Source organism: Simochromis diagramma, unplaced genomic scaffold (genome assembly GCF_900408965.1).
Source record: "Simochromis diagramma unplaced genomic scaffold, fSimDia1.1 OVJJ01000123.1, whole genome shotgun sequence".
In the NCBI taxonomy this organism is placed as follows: Eukaryota; Metazoa; Chordata; class Actinopteri; order Cichliformes; family Cichlidae; genus Simochromis; species Simochromis diagramma.
This window is the reverse complement of record NW_024386778.1, coordinates 4,662,643-4,680,979: the sequence shown is the minus strand read 5'-3', so window position 1 is coordinate 4,680,979 and position 18,337 is coordinate 4,662,643.

Here is an 18,337-nt window from a genome sequence, read left to right as displayed (position 1 = left end):
AAATGATATGGCAACATGTGGCATCTGGTTGTTTGGGAAGAGGGGGAAGTTTTGGGAGTGAGCAAAAGAGAGAGAGAGAGAGTTTTGATACGTGAGAGATTTGTGACATTTACTGTGTTTGGAGTCTCAAGTTAGTGTGTTGTCTTGTGTAGTTAGTGTGTGGTCTAGTCGTTGTTTTGTTTTGTGTGTCAGTTCTACTAGTGAACGTCACAGTTGCTGCAAAAAAGCCACCAAAGGCAGATTGCAGCGTAAATGCTGAGTGACACACCTGCTGTCAGACCTGCAGGTTTATCCCTGTGCTGTTCTCATCTGTGTTATAGTGAACGCAAACTATTTTTTGGAGTTGCATAAATAATTTGTGAGCCTTCTTCTTTGATGTAGAGCACCTGATTATTCTGTAAATAGTTTGAAATGGTTATACAAAAAACGTCTGAGCCTTGGCTGCATTTTTAGGTAAATAGCACCATATAACTTTGTTGTTTGCAAAACTTGTGCATATTTTTTTTTTAAATGTACAATTTCTATTTGCATTTCAAGTTATGAAAATAATTAGTTAAACATGCTTGTGGTTTTTACAGTCAAAAATATCACTTTCTACTTTTCTAAATTTTGTCTGAATTTAGATAAGTTATGCTGATACAGTATGTCAAAATGAGAAAATAACAGATTGGCAAGATAAACAGTTTTTAAAGGTGAAATATAGAGGCCAAATCAAAAGTAGTCAGAAACGGCCAATTATACCCTCGACCCCAGAGGGTAGTGATGGGATTTCTGGCTTTTTTTAGAGAACCGGAGCTTTCGGCTTGGCTCACTAAAAAGAGCCGGCTCTTCTGGCTCCCAACCGGCTCTTCAGGTTGTTTTGTTGCTTTAATTAATTTATTATTAACAATAATATAAAATTATGCACAAAAGGAATTACTAATGTAAAAAAAAGTGGTTTTATCTATATATGTTTATATATAAATATATGCGGTGGCCCCTAGAGACAAACCACGTACAAACTCCAAAACACATTTCTAGCTTTAACTGAACTTCCAAAACAGAGCTACCTAGATCACTTAAATTACACAATTGAAAGCATGTGTGTATTGTTTGTGTATTTATACACAAGCACTCATATATATTCAAATTATTTAAAAAAAATGTTCATTTACCTGTTACTACCACACACCAAATCCGGTCGCTGGTACTTGCTGGCTTGTGTAGCCCCTAGGTAACAAAAGCTCAACACTGCGTCTAGCATCCTGGAGCACTTCTGTTGTGTATGGTACGTGTTTTGAGTTTTTATGTGTTTTGAAGTTTGTATGTGCTTTGTCTCTAGCGGCCACCGTAAATATACTTTTATTTTTTCACTCCACATAAAATGTATTAAATAAATCATATAATACAAAAACCAACTATTTACATTTCAACTTTTAACTATTTAAATTTTCAGCTTTTTCCTTTTAAACAAATTTAAAGTGAAACAACACAAAACGCTGCAAACCACAACACAATTAAATATAAATTAAAATATGAAAACAAAAAGCAGATGCACATTCTCTGTCATATGGGCCTGCATGAATAAACTTTCTGAATCCTTTATCATCTGCAACTGAAAATAGTTGTGGATGATTACTATACCTTTCTAATGTGACGTTGTTGTCCCTGGCTCTCTCTCTCTCTCCCTCCCGCTCTGTTCCTGTGCTACTGAGTGTAACTAATGCCCCTCCCCCCTCTTCCCAGCGCAAAACACAAGGCTCGCGTGCGGAGTGAAGCGGGAAAAAAGTGCGAGAGAGAGGGTGAGAGAAAGGGAAAAAAAACACCCACACTCACAATAAGGAGCCGGCTCGTCAAAGATCCAAAACACGTACAAGTTTCGTTCACGACCGACACATCACTACCAGAGGGTTAAAGGCTAAAAGCAAAGTTGTCACCAAGTACTGTTTATATTTGTGTGTATTGCTGCAGCTTTTTTGAGTATTAACTTGGTGCCTCTGGGTGAAATAATGGTAATACGAGGGAGCGATCCATATGGTCACAAAGAATAGCCACTTGTTTCTGTGCTACCAAAGATTCATTCAAACTGTGTTTATCGTCAGCACCGACACATTAAACTACTTAAACATTATAAATGTCTTCAAGCTCACACTGAGTGTGACCTGTGGGGCACTATCAGCCACTAAGATAGTACACACATTTATGTGTGTTTGTATATGAATATTTCATACTTTAAGGCTGCCTGTTTATTTAAGTGAGATGAACAAAGTACATTGGAATTGTACATAATAATAGATGATAAATAAATAGATTTTAAGTAGATGCTTGTGCATTCTTAAAGTCGTATATGTTGAATTGAACTATGTGATCTGTTCAAAGCCTCCCAGTCAGTGCTGTTGTCCATGCCTGCCTGACTGTACATGATGTTATTAGCACAAACACTTTAAAGGTGATCATTTAGAACTTCAGTAATAATACAGACAGCAATGTAGTTAGCAATAAACCAGTTTTATTGGGAACTAACTTAAAAAACAAACAAACATCTGTCTCCTATTTTCTGTCACACAGGGAAGAAGCATCAATATCTGATGAGAAGACATTTCTTTTTGGGGGGGGGTTTTCAACAGGAGAAGAATATCCCTAACAAGTTGATTTGTTCACATCTTAATTTTTAAGTGAAATGTGCATTTTGAGTTTATACACTATGTATATAAGGCGACCGTCCTTTTGCAGTATTTTTGTGTGGTGCGTTTTTCTGTCTTAACAAAAGGGGAACAAAGGTGTTTAAGTTCACCTAGGATGATTTTAATTTTCACATGGTCTTACTGAGGTGATGCGAATTGAAACATGCACTTTTTTGGGGGTGGGGTGGGGGGTGCTGGAAAAAAGCTTGAAAAGGGACCTTGAAAGTGTTTAAAAAGTACTCGAATTTCACCCTAAAATAGGTGTATGAACTGTTACGAAATCAGTTTTACCCCGGTTCTTTTTATTCCTCGAGCATCCAGAGATGGCACCGGACTCAGTAGTCATTTTCACAAAACTTTTATTCATCTTTATTCATCTTCATTTAAGCATGCATCTTCTAGAAGGGAAGACGAGGCCGGTGTCCCTCTCCAAAATCTTCACCCCTTTGTTAGTTACAGCCAGCTTTATAGAAGCGACCCCATCATAAAACCCCCTACGGTGTGCTGCAAACTCTGTGTCTGTGTCTATGTGCACGAGCACATGAATGCCTACATGTGCGCGTTCCCACGTGTCTATGTGAGTGCTCGTGTGTGAATGTGTACGCATACCTGTGTGTATGTGTGAGTGCACATGAGTGAGTGTGCGTGTGGATGTGTGTGCGTGACAGTTAAAACACTGTGGGTGTATGTAACTCCCTAGAGGTCATAAAACCCCTCTCCCTTCCAAACCACAGTTACAAATGTTGAGACCCCCACCCCAAACATCCTCTGGGGGATTTCCACTCAGTGGGGGAGAGGTCTCCTACAATCTACTCCTAAGTTCACGACACAGTCAGCCTTTATTACTTTAAGGGCAGTGTCTCTACAATAGTTCTACATTATATTTTAACACATTTCTAAACTCTAAAATCAGCTAAACATTCTACAGAACCCTGAAATAAGTTGTCCTAATTTAGTCATTTTTAGCTAAGCTTTGCTCAATTTTTTTGAGGCAATGAGTTTCCTTAGTTTTTTGAGTTCTGAGAACTAATTAGATTTTACAGTGTACATGGACAACATCAACCTGTATGTCAAGAGTGAATTAGACATCGATTCACTGATCCACACCACCAGGATATACAGCAATGACATTGGAATGTTGTTTGGACTGGAGAAATGTAATCAGATGACAACGAAGAGAGGGAAGGTAGTCAAACCTGAGGGGATCGAACTACCAGAAGGCAACATTGCAGACATTGAGGACAGCTACAAGTACCTGGGGATCCCACAGGTAAATGGGAACCATGAAGAGGCCACTAGGAAAGCTACAACTACCATGTACCTGCAGAGGGTACATGGTAGTCAGCTGAATGGTAAGAACAAGATCTGGGCTATAATCACCTACACCCTGCCCGTGATCAGGTACCCTGTTGGTATAATAAGCTGGACAAAGGAAGAGATAGAAGCCACTGACATTAAGATGAGGAAGCTCCCAACCATGCATGGAGGGTTTCACCCCAAGTCCAGCGCCCTGAGGCTGTATGCTAAGGAAAGAAGGAGGCCGGAGACTGGTGAGTGTCAGTATCACAGTCCAGGATGAAACAACATCCATGATTACATCAGGCAGATGGCCCCAACTGACAGCGTACTCAGTGAATGTGTAAAGATGCCCCCTGAGACAATCCAGTGCATAACAGCAGGGTGCAAGATGCTGTTTTTTTAAGTGCTGTATTGTTAATAAAGTCATCCAAGACTGAACAATTAACCTCCCGGGTGTTTTTTGAGCACCATATACCATTAAAATCAGATGATATATTTGTGTTTATTTTTAGTGGTTTATCTGAAATGACTGCATTAAGACCTTAGATTACCTTTGGGTTCATCCTGTTTATGAAACTGCAGTGTCTGTTTAGATCACACTCACAGCCTTAGAGAATGGACCTGATCCCTCCGTCCCTGGCAGGCATCTAGGGATAGGCTTCTGAAAACCCAGAAAAATTAATGTGCCACTGAGACCCTGGCATTGAATGATGTTGTCGTTCTGCCTGAAGATGAGAGGGCATTCAAGGACAGGGTTCTGACTGTATTCATGAGACATATGATTGGATGATAGTTCTGGTCGAAAAAGGCATTGACCAAAGAAAAGAGCCTATTCCAAGTGTATAAAGTGTACAAAATACTGTGCAACATCCTTCTATTTAAGTTTTTGATCACATATTTGTTTGTATTTTATGTGGTGTCAAAGGAAAATTGTTTTTATATAATGTGTTTTCAGCTTCATGAAATGTGCTTTTTATTGATCACTAAGCAATCTACATGTCTACATGACTTTTCACCTAATAACTTTTGTGATGAACTTATTCAGCTACTAAACCACTTCCTGTTTTCAGAGAACAGTTAGATGTAGAGAAGAGAAACCTCAGCTCTTTTCCGAGAACATACAGATGTAGAAAAGGGAAAAACCCGTTGCTCTGAGTGACGTTGTTATTTTTGTACACACACACACACACACACACACACACACACACACACACACACAGAGAAAAGTATAAATAAAGAACGCAGACAGTGATGAGACGCAGGTCGCAGGTTATGCGTTCATGACTGCCCTCGCGAGTGAAGACAACTGCAGTGTTTGTGTTTTCTAACTCAGGTGTCTTAGCTGAAGAACTACAGGGTGATTTAAAGAAATCCCCTGTCATTTAAATTGGTCCTTCGAGCTTAGCGATGGAAACAACAGACACGTTTCTGTGACTCCAATCCAAGGTCTGACTGCTGTATCCTGACGTCGTGGGAAGCCAGCACCGAAGTCTGTCGACAGCCCTCTCTAGGTAGAGGTGAAAGACCTGGGACGTTAATTCGGGTCCAGGCCAGTGAACTTTTCTGGTCCACGGTGTTGGGATCCAGCCAAGACAACTTGAACAACCAGCAAAAGACGACTGAGGGTAGAAAACACTGTTTGGGTCTAATCCGCTGACAACTGCAGTGTTTGTGTTTTCTAACTCAGGTGTCTTAGCTGAAGAACTACGGGGTGATTTAAAGAAATCCCCTGTCATGTGGGTACAGTTAAAACTTGAAAATGTGTTTCTTATTAGAGTGGAACATCCTCTAAGAGGGTGTCCACTATGCGGGTTAGTTCAAGAACTGCGTAACTGGACGGGTGCATTCTCACTAGTTTTCTGTACAAACGTTGTATAGCTGATAAGACAGAAATGTGCCAACAACACTTCATTGCCCACTTGCACACAGATTGAAGTTTATCTTTGACAAATTATTTAGTGTAATTCCATCCAGCTATCAAGCCATCCTCTTCCACTTATCTTTACTATTGCTCTAACTAGACCACTAACACAGTCTAATTACAGACTGAAATTGGACCAACACCAAAGACTTCTCTAATTCATCCTCAAAAGTAATTAGCAAGTCAAAGCAGCGGAATCAAATTGTTTACGCCACTCTAATAAATTTTGCTTTCTTCCTTTGATGTTAACTCTGATTTTAACTCTGTTGTTACCTGAACCACAGGTCCTGAGGGTTGGACTACAAGGCAAGTTCCGCCTAGCCAGGTTTTTTGAGTGTTACATAAAAAACCCTAGCTGGAGATGATTGATTGATTGATTGATTGATTGATTGTACTTTATTCATCCCAAGGGAAATTGGGTTAAGGCTGCCAGCCGTGCCAGTGCCATCTTACCCTTCCGACCATACATATATTACACAAACATCACATGGGGAAGACAGGTCAGAGAGGTATAACAATGGAAAATACACAACATGAGGAAAGACGAGGAGAAAAAAGAACCATGATGGCTGTTATCCACTTTCCTTATATCCAGACATTCTTTGAATGCAGTCTCGTTAAATGGGCATCTGATGTGCCATTTGGCTCAAAATAGATCAGCTGGGCACTGCAATATCAGAGGAATGTGTGATAAATACCTATATATAAGATAAAAAATATAACAGTAAAATGCATGACTGAAAATAAGATGAGAGTAAATAGGTGATTGATGAGTGGTAAAATAAATAAATTAATAACTTTCTATTACCAGTGGGTCCAAAGTGTAGTGGTTTGCTCACAACCTAATAAGCGAGACCTTCCAGGTTCAATGATGTAAGGAGCCTGGAAAGACATCTGCCATTAAAAAAATAAACAAATATGTAGCGCTACCTGCTGTGGTGACCCCTTGTGAATAAGGGCTCAGCTGAACAATTTCTTTTGTACTACTGTTCATTTCAAATGTGACGGAATTAGAGCCCTGAAAGATTAAACTGCATTTAATAAAACAATAATGGTTACTCAGTGTTTAGGAGAGAATGTCAAGTAAAGGAATCTCTTTAGTTTGCTGCCAGATCAAAGCCAAATTAATTTATTAACAGAGCAGATTTTCTTGGTGATAAATAGCCTACAAATGTAACTGATCAGTTTTCTGAACTTTCTTAAATATATATATATATATATATATATATATATATATATATATATATATATATATATATATATATATATATATAAATAAAAACTTTTAAAAAATTAAATAAAAAAAAACAACAGATGAAGACGAAACAAGAAAATGCCGATCGAAAACTTAACCATGGAACAACTGCCTAATTATTGTTTGTAAAGTTTTAAGCTGTGAAAGGACAATTTGGCGGACTATCACCACTTCATAAGATATAGTTAGGACTTAGGTAGATCTTCCATGGATAGTTCTCGAGAGGAAGCGTAAAAAAAGGAAACGAAAGCGAAGCTGTAGGGCTGATCTGCCAGCACGGCTAAAGAGAAAACCATTTAAACAACATTTCCATTCAATGCCAGACTCATAAAAAACAAAATCAAAAGATCATACAATGTAAGCACCTTGAGGAAACTGTTGTTGTGAATTGTTGCTATATAAATAAAATTGAATTGAACTTACAGGTTGTAGCCAACAAATATTTCCATAATTGCTGCATTGTGTTAATCACAGAGACTTGGCTGAGGCCCACAATGCCACTATAAAGTTAGCAGGCCGCACAGCGCACAGCCAACGGCTTTAGACAGCCAGACTTGGAATAACTGACTGTTAGATGCAGACTCATCTGCATACCTTGTGAGTTGTGATGGTAATGCAATATACAACTTAGCCATGGATGAACTGCACAAAGCAATTACTAGCCAGTAGAACTTCTACTGTGAATCAGTGCACATAATAGCTGGGGACTTCATCCCATGCTGATTGAAGAGGTGAAAAGACTGAAGGAAACTGCAGCTCGAACACCAGCCTCCACCTGCATAACCCCATGGTGCAGGAGCACAATGAGATGTGCACACTGACCCAAGCAAGGCCACTGGACCAGAAGGAGTGACTGGTAGGGTCCTTGTCAAGAAACACTTCTAAAGACACTTCTTCAGCTGAGAGTCAGAGACGCACAGTTTTACTTGCTAGCAAGGGCAGTCACAGAGCACACGCACGAGAGTGAGGGCTCAGAGACTCGCGCTCTGCCACTGCCCTGGTCTTTATTTATATGCAACAGTAGGTGCGTTTGTTTATTACATTGGAATGTGGATGTGTATATGTGTGTGTGTGTGTGTGTGCGCGTGTGCGCGTGTGCCAGGAGAGGCTCCTCTACCTGGTACAAAGTGAAACTGCTTGTTAAGCTCTTATCTAGCAGGTACTGCTCCTTCCCTGCATGATAACGGGTCACAGTGAATTAAAACAACCATCTGAGTCATAAAGAGGTCATCATGCAGTATTCTATCATATGCAAACTTATATTATTAAAATATTATACTGACTACTAAGTACAATTTTCTATTGACAGTCCTGAAAGAGTGTGCAAACCAGGTGGCTGGGATTCACTAAGATCTTCATTCATCTGCATCACTCTCCCAGTCTTTCTTCCCATCATGCTTGAAACTGGCCACAATTGTCCAGCTTCCCAAAAAGACCACCATCAGTAGCCTCAAAAACTAGCAACGAGTTGCTCTGACCTGTTTCGAGAAACTGGTCCAACACCACATCATGTCCTCCCTGAACAACACTGATATCAACCCAGAAAGTTACTCTAGTGGAGAGAAACATCTGTCAAGCCCTTGGGCAAACCCAGCTGAAAGTTCCCATAGAAATTGTGGTGATCAATTCATCTGGAACTCTTTGTTCAGATACTTGCCTGGCCTGTATACAGTCTAGACTGGAAAACTCTTCCTTTCACAAGCAGAGAAAGCTCATGTTTATATCTTCATATGGTTGATGTATATGGGTTGATGCTTTATCTTGTTGTCCACACTTATCCAATGCATAAATAACTGCAGTAAATCTTTAATATTCTCTACCACCATTGCCTGTTTATTCTAATAGTTTTGATCAACTAAAACATTATTATTTTTTACAGACATTTTTCCTTTTTATGCTTTCACTCTTGCTCATTTGTCATTTATTCTGTCTTTATAGGTCTTCAGTTTTTTATTTGTAATAAACAATTTCCAAGTTTGGTCATTGATTGGAGATCAATGTGATCAAATATTTGCTACCTCATGATTAGTCTGATCACATAAAAATTATTGTTCTATTCATTCTGCCACAAATAATATTGCCATTAAAAGCACAAGGACTGCACTTTTTTGCAAGAATAGCTCTCTGAGACAGAATTTTAATGTTTTGATCACAATTCATCACAATCCATTCAAATACTGCAACTATCTGTTAGGATGCCTGGGTCGTTTATTATATTATTTATCATTTCTAGTCTTTGGTTTCTTTGTTAGAGTTCTATCTTATGGTTTATGTCTCTGTGTCTGCCCTGGTCCCACGTCTCTGTTCCCTCTGTTGTAGTGTCTGCCTGTGAGTCTGTGTCTGTAAGGTTAGTCTGTGTTATGTTTCCTGTTTTACTTTGAAAGTCCTTGTCTCATGTAAATGAGTCTGGTTGTGCTTCCTTTGTTTCGTTAGGCCTGATTTGCCCCAGCTGTGTTTCCCTCCTGTTACCCATTCCCTGATTGCTCCCTCTGTGTATTTAAGCCCTGTGTTTCAGTTTGTTTGTGTTGTGATCTACCGTTTTCTATGCTGTGTGTTTGGTCTGCTTGCCTGAGTTTATTTGGAGTCTCAGTTTTGTTACCTTTTTTGAGTTCAGCATTAAAGCTGTTTTGAGTTTACATTGTGCCTCCGAGCGTCTGCACTTTGGGTCCACCACTCCTGCCTGCACACAGCCTTTACATAACACTATCACCAGTGTATCACAAGACTGATAAACCAAATGGCCTTAAAGGCGTTTTGGATAAAGGCGTTTTTCTCCTCTCAACCCCACTATGTATTGCAGCTAAATACAGAAGTAGTATTTAGCACATCGGGGAACCCTAATATGCATGCTCAATCATCCAGGTAAGTAAATCCCAAAAGGTTGATTTTGTTCACCTGGATGTAGTGATGTAGTGTTTTCAGTGGGAGAAATGTTTCGTCATTCATCCAAGTGACTTTTTCAGTCTCAGCTGACTACAGGTTTCCCCAACCTTATAAACAGTACATTTGCACCACTGAATGAACAAATGGGCTTTGAGGTCAGTTCCTTGATCACTAATAAGCAAATTGTCATATTCCTAAACTCAGTTACAGCACTTTCAGAAAGTCATCTACTGTGATGAAGTCTACTCCCCTCTGCTGTCTAATCAAATTTCAATGTTATCAGGAAATGATCAGACAAGAGAGGGTTTTCAGGAAACACTGTTAAATGATCAGTTTCTATGCTAAATGTTAAAACAAGATCCAGAGTGCGATTAAAGTGATGGGTGTTTTTAATTTTGAGAGAAGTCTAATAACAGATTAAATATCACACTAAGGCTGTCATTTCAGGCATCTACATGGATGTTAAAATCACCCACAATAATTATTTTATCTTAGCTGAACACCAATGTTCCCTCTAATTTTTCATGTGTCTGAGCAAACACACAAACTCCCTGAGCGGTCCCTTGGACCACTGTGAGCAACAGCAGACGTGTGCACTGTGGTCATGCCTGTATCGAATCCATCCAAGTTACATGGTTTATTAAAATAATCAAATTACAGCATTTATGTTAGACTACTTTTAATTAACTGCTTTATCCCACTTACAATTCAAAATTTAAAAAAATCTTTTCATGACCTGTGTAGTATGTTAGCACTATTGGAAGTAAAAATAACTTGAACTCCAATTTTGAAAACACAACTTTCTTTCTTTTCTTTTCTTTCTTTCTTTTTTTTTAATTTTTATTTTATTTTATAAAGCTCCGACTTGTATTATGAGTCTGTGGTTTGGGAAAGAGTCCTGTAACTCTCTGTCTGCAAAATACAGTAAATAATGACCAATGTTGGGCAATTAATTATATAGTTACTTCTTCAAAAAAGTAACTGAGTTATGCAAACAACAAAGTTTTTTGCAGCTGTTTACCTAAAAATGCAGCCAAGGCGTTTTTTTTAAATAAACATTTCAAACTATTTACAGAACAATCAGCTGTTCTGTATCAAATCTGATGCCACACAAATTATTTGTGCCACTCCAAAAAATAATTTCTGTCCACTATGAGATAAAGGAGAACAACAGCCTGATACCTGCAGGCCTGACAACAGGAGATGTATCACTGCTGTAACACCTGTAACATTCAGCAGTCGCCTCATTGTTCTGACACACACAACAAAACTATTGACTACACTACACATTAACTACACAAGATTTGCGTTAAACGTCGCAAATCTCTCACATATCAAAACACTGCCGCAACTCCTAAAACTCTCCCCCTCCATAAACAACTAAATGCCATGTTTCCACATCATTTTTGATTGGTCGACATGGTACATTTTTTGACCAATAGGAAAGGGTGTTTTGTATTTTTTTATTTTTTTTCTTCTCCTCGGAGAGTGCTTTCAAGCGCTTTCCTTATAAAACGCCATTTTTACCGTTTTTTCCCCACAGTAAAAATAAACAATGATAGTATTCAGGAAGAAAACCAAACATTGCAGATATTTTTATCATAACTCTGGTTTTACGTGGCCTATCAACACAATTTAAAAACTGGTATAAAGTCCACACTTTTTCTGTCAATTGTTCCGTCTGTCCTGCTCACATCTCCAATGGTTGTCCACGTTGTCATTGACGTGGCTTCACTCCACATCAGCCACGCCGCTTTGCTAGCTAAAACACCGGCGTCGGCACATAAGGACACTGTCATAGCCTGTCAACGACGTTGATTAGCTGCATATATACGAATGTGAATCACATTATTGGCTGGACTATGGGATAAGGTGGCATCGTTCTAATCCCATACGGGAGTAGTCAGTCACTTACTAACACTGCAAAACAGAATTGTTAAAGTTTTAATTTTAATTTCAATTCAGGTTAATTTTTTTTTTGTGCGCAACGCAGATTTTCTGTGTGCAGAGACCATGCCAGCAGTGCGCAATTGTGCACGCGCGCAGCTTAGAGGGAACATTGCTGAGCATTAAATCAGATAAAAAGTCTGAGAAATCAGACAGAAACTCTGAGAAATCCGGCAGGAACTCTGTGTAAAGCCCAGGTGGATGATAGATGATAACATATTCAATTCAATTCAATTTTATTTATATAGTGCCAAATCACAACAAAAGTTGCCTTAAGGCGCTTCATAGATACAGAAAAAAACCCAACAATCATATGACCCCCTATGAGCAAGCACTTTGGCGACAGTGGGAAGGAATATATATATATATATATGTGTATGTATATATATATATATATATATATATATATAAATATAAATATAAAAGACTGGTTTTTGAGTTTTGCAGCTAGGGTGTTAAGCATCAGGCTTCCAAATGAATTAAAAGTCTGTCTTGGTCTTTTGTTGATTAATAGGCTGGTGTGGACAATTGCTGCCACACCGCCCCCTTGGCCTGTGTTTCTTTCTGATAGCTAGAATGATCTGGGGGTGTTGATTTATTTAAACTAACATAATCATCCTGCTGTAACCAGGTCTCTGTAAGGTGAAGTAAATCAATTTTTTTTTTTATCAATTATTAATTCCAGTACTAACAGAGACTTGGAAGGGAGAGACCTAATGTTTTATAATCCACTTTTCACTCTTTGGTTTAAATGTGGATGCTGTATTGTTTTTTCTTTCTGATTTTGTTTTTTTAGGTTCAAGTAATTTTTTTACTGGTTTTTAGTTTGTTTTTGTCTGTTTAGCAGCTGACACATTCTCTTTGTGAACAGAACAATAAAAAAAGGAATTTTGATGAAAAAGTTGGAAACAAAGTTTTGACTCTTATTCTCACTCCTAGATGTGCCCATAAGGCAAAATTTTGCCTACTTCTGCTACAATGAAAAAACAAAACAAAACTAAAACTGATTGTGCTGTAGGTACCACAGACTATGGGATATATTCCTATGTGTGTCACATTAATATGATGAACCCCTATTTTATGTTAGTTACTCTTGGTTTCTCATTGCGTAAGGCGGTGCAGCCATGTTTGAAGTCTTGCCGGCACCTCCATTTCATTAAAGTCCAATAAGTGATGGTTTGCATTTCAACTGTGCTAAGCCTTATTCTCACCTCTAAAACTCTGTGTAGACTCTGTATGTACACATATTTTTCTTATCTCCTTTATTGCCAGCTCATACAGTGAACATTTTTATAAATTTGGTCCAAAACAATACAGCTGTGTCATAACAGAAACTGGCATTATTAGCCCATCAGGGTTAAAAACAGTTAACAACAGACAGATATAGGATGCAAAAGTAAGGCATGTACAATATTAACATAGGATCAATATGTGGAAGCAATAAAAAATTTGATATTTGTATCTGCCAAGTGTAAATTTTCTTTACACTACAAAATGAAATGTCCACAATGCCAAAGAGTATAAAAGAGGCTCTTATGAACATTTGGGATTACATTGGTCCCTTGCTATAACGCGGTTCACCTTTTTTTTTTTTTTTTTTTTTTACAGCGCATTTTGTTCTCCATCCTGGTCTTAAGTCACGCTGCTGTTATTGTGTATATGCTGCTGTTATTGTGTATATATTTATTTATATTTCTTCATACATTCTTATATAGTTCTATATTGTGTATTTTGTTGTACAGTTATTTTATTTTCAACTTTAATTTATATATTTTATCTTATTCTCCCAGTTAAATTTACCCTTCATTCTAATTTGTGTTGTACAGTTATTTCATTTTTAACCTTAATCTATATTTTATTCCTTCCTAGTTAAATTTACCCTTTTTAATTTTTCATATTTATTTCCTATCTTATTCATAGCCTTTTCCTTTTTTGTTTTCTTTAGGTCACGAGCAGTTGTCCAAGCATTTCACTACATATCGTACTGTGTATGACTGTGTACGTGACAAATAAAATTTGAATTTGAATTTGAAAAGTTTGGTCGGCTGTAGATCATTGTTAATCAATCTCCTCCATTCTGTCACCTGTACAGAATGCGTTCAGCTTGTCAAATTTACATGAATCTTCAATCGCTAGCAGTGTGACTCTGAAGGGCTGTACTGTATGATTGTAAGTTTTCTCCCCAACAAACACAACAATGTCGATGACACGTTTTGCACGATCAAAGGCACCTGCAGTAGCACCCAAGAGCAGCAGCGAGGAAACCGCACACCCAGAGGCAGCGTTTATCACAGCCGGAGACTTTAATAAGGGAAACCTGAAGAAAGTCTCACCAAAACTCCATCAACACATCCTTTTCAACACACGTGGAAACCGGCTACTCGACCACTGTTACACCTCTTTCCGGGATGCGTACAAAGCCCTCCCCCGCGCCCCATTCGGCCAATCAGATCACTGCTCCATCCTGCTCCTGCCCGCCTACAGGCAGAAGCTGAAACAGGAAGCTCCAACCCGGAGGGCGGTGCACTGTTGGACGGACCAATCGGAGTCTGCGCTGCGGGACTGTTTTGATCACGCGGACTGGGAAATGTTTCACGTGGCCGCCAGAGACATTGATGAATACACAGACTCAGTCTGTGGATTTATCAGGAAATGCGTGGAAGATGTCGTCCCATCCAGAACAGTCAAATCCTTCCCAAATCAAAAACCCTGGATTAACGGAGATGTTCGCGCGGCACGGAACACCGCCTTTGCCTCCGCGAACACATCGGACTACAAACACGCACATTACCAACTCCGGAAGACGATCAAAGCAGCCAAACATGAGTACAGGGACAGGGTGGAGCAACAGTTTGACAACCCTCGGAGTATGTGGCAGGGACTAAACACGATCACAGACTTTAGAGGGAAAACCAGCACACCACAGACCACGGCCTCTCTGTGTGAGGATCTAAACGTATTCTACGCTAGATTCGACGCAGCGAACACCATGAAACTGGACAGTGTGCGCACCGCGGATGACGTCAGTGCGCACACTGTGTCTGAGGAGGATGTGCGGAAGTGCTTCAGGAAGGTGAACGCATGCAAAGCTACTGGTCCGGACGGGATTCCCGGCCGCGTCCTCAAGTCATGCGCGGCTCAGCTGGCTGGAGTGTTCACGCACATCTTCAACCTTTCCCTCTCTCTGTCTGTAGTCCCAGCCTGCTTCAAAATGGCCACCATCGTCCCTGTACCCAAATCCTCCACCATCTCCTCATTGAACGACTGGCGACCTGTAGCCCTGACCCCCATCGTAAGCAAATGCTTCGAGAAGCTGGTCAGGGACTTCATCTGCTCTGCACTACCCGACTCACTGGACCCTCTACAGTTTGCATACCGCCACAACAGGTCCACTGATGATGCCATAGCCCTGACACTACACACTGCCCTGTCACACCTGGAGAAGAGAGACACGTATGTGAGGATGCTGTTTGTAGATTACAGCTCAGCATTCAATACCATCGTTCCCTCGAAGCTGGACAGGAAACTGCAGGATCTAGGACTGAGCAGCTCCCTCTGCAGCTGGATCCTTAGCTTCCTGTCTGACAGACGCCAGGTGGTCAGACTGGGCAGCATCACCTCATCCCCCATCACACTGAACACTGGTGCTCCACAGGGGTGTGTACTGAGCCCTCTCCTGTACTCACTCTATACCTACGACTGCACAGCCACTAACAGCTCCAACATCATTGTGAAGTTTGCGGACGACACTACAGTGGTAGGTCTTATCACCAACGGTGATGAGACGGCTTACAGGGAGGAGGTCAGCGCCCTGACCCACTGGTGTCAAGACAACCATCTCACCCTCAACGTCGCAAAGACAAAGGAGTTGATAGTGGACTTCCGGAGGTGCAGAGAAGTACACACCCCCATCACCATCAACGGCGCTGCTGTGGAGAGAGTGAGCAGCTTCCGGTTCCTTGGAGTACATCTGGCTGAGGATCTTACGTGGTCAGTACACACAAACAAAACAGTGAAGAAGGCGCAGCAGCGCCTCTTCTTTCTCAGGAGACTGAAAAGATTTGGCATGAGCCCCCGCATCCTCAGGACCTTCTATCACTGTGCCATTGAGAGCATCCTCACTGGATGCATCACCACCTGGTATGGCAACAGCACCGCCTACAACTGCAAAGCTCTCCAGCGAGTAGTGCGGTGCTCTGAACGGATAATTGGAGGTGAGCTTCCCTCCCTCCAAGACATCTACAGGAAGCGCTGCCTGAGGAAAGCGGGGAGGATCATCAAGGACTCCAGTCACCCCAGCCATAAACTGTTCAGACTACTTCCATCAGGAAGGAGGTTCTGCAGCATCCGGTCCCGTACCAGCAGACTGAGAGACAGCTTTTTCCATCAGGCCATCAGACTGCTGAACACGTCATAGACACCTCAGCTTCACTACTGGAACTTCAACATTATGCACTCCACACTGTATATAAATGCCACTTGTTTTGCACATATTCAACTCTGTATATTTTATATATTTTATTATTATTATTATTATTATTATTTTATTTTATTTTATTTTATTTTTTTACTATTTAATTTGTAAAAATGTGTATACACACACACACACACACACACACACACACACACACACACACACACGTAGGAAAATATTTAGTATACACATCCAGAAATGCATACACTATTATATATTGTACATATATTTATTAGTTTCAGGTCGGCCATTCTTGTATTTTGCTCGTTTGTGTTGTTGTGTTTGCACATCTCTGTTGCTTGTGGGGCTCGCACACAAGAATTTCACTCGCATGTGCTGTGCCAATGTGCCTGCACATGTGATGTGACAATAAAAGTGATTTGATTTGATTTGAGGCAGTGGAAGATGCTAACCATCACACAAAATTTGGACTTCTGAACACGCTAAAGAAAAGTAGAAGTTACCATATTTTTTGGACCAATAAAACACATATGGATTGTAAGGCGCATTAAGCAAAGCAAAACAGTCAGATAAGTCAAACTTTATTTAACTCATTTGTCTTTGCTTCCTTTACTTACGTACCATTAAATCATCAATGTTAAATTCTCTCGCAGCTGCTCTATTCCCATGTTCTGGGCCTGAGAACAGGGTTGGATCTTTGATGATCTTTTCATCACCCAAATACTTTGGATTGGTTTTTATATTATTTTATTTTTACCATGTTGGATTACAACTTTGAAGAATTCAGAGCTTGTCATGTCTATGGCATGCTCATTCTCTCTTCAATCTCTCTCCCTCTACTTTTCCAGGCAAATTAATATTAGCCCAGTTTGTTAACAAGTGCACGGATTTAGAGGAGAGCTGCTAATAAAGAAGAGGCTTTAGCAGAGGGCCACCCTGGCAACCACAGCTTCTGAGATAGCAAGATCACATCAAGAAGACTGAGAAGCAGGCAGAACCGGGCGAGTCTCCTCCCCAGCTCCTTCCAAGCTCTGTTTGCCTACTGGGTAATACTCATAGGATCAGAGACTCTGACTTTTCAAACAGAAAGCCGGTTCCAGACCTTTCTGTGTTTTGTATGTATTATTGTAGGATCTACTGTACAATATAAAGCACCTTAAGGCGACTGTTGTTGTGATTTGGTGCTATATAAATTGAATTGAATTGAACTGAACTGAATTGAATTTTGGGTACCTGCTCGAGATCCAACAATTGCTGTGTGTATAAAAATGGCTGTATGAAGTAGTTTTGGATGACTGTCAAATGTCATAACTTTAATATACTCTTGCAAACACTTAATTAAAACATACTAATGCAATCAGTGGCTCAGTCATAAAATTTTCACTTTTACTATGATTCTTTATAAACATAGCCATTTTTATTAACAATAACATTGTGTGGACACACAATACTTTGTCCTACTTGATATTTGTCTCTAGCATCATGTGTATCCACTAATAGTCCTTCTTTTATTACGGGCATGCACAGAGATAAACCTCTTCATAGTGTTTCACAACACTATGAAGACTTTTAAAAAGATGTTGAAAGAATAATATCCTTTTGTTTGATCAGAAGGAACAGCTTATATTTCTTTGTTCAAAGCATGGTTCCATTTACAGAGACATTAATTTTAGCATCACAAAAGACTTTTCATTTAAGCTTGACAGAAACAAAATTAAAAAAAAATGTCTTGGCTTGCTTTTACACTGTTTAATCATCAACTCTGGTTTAGTTCAAATGAACTTTTAATTCACAACAACAGATGAAAATATCTAGCAAGGAACAAAAAGAAGGGCAGTAGAGAAGCAATGAGGAGAAACATGATGTAGAGTCAGAGTTAGTTTTGTGAGACATTTATAATAGCAGCCTGTCAGCAACAAAAACAAGAACTTTTA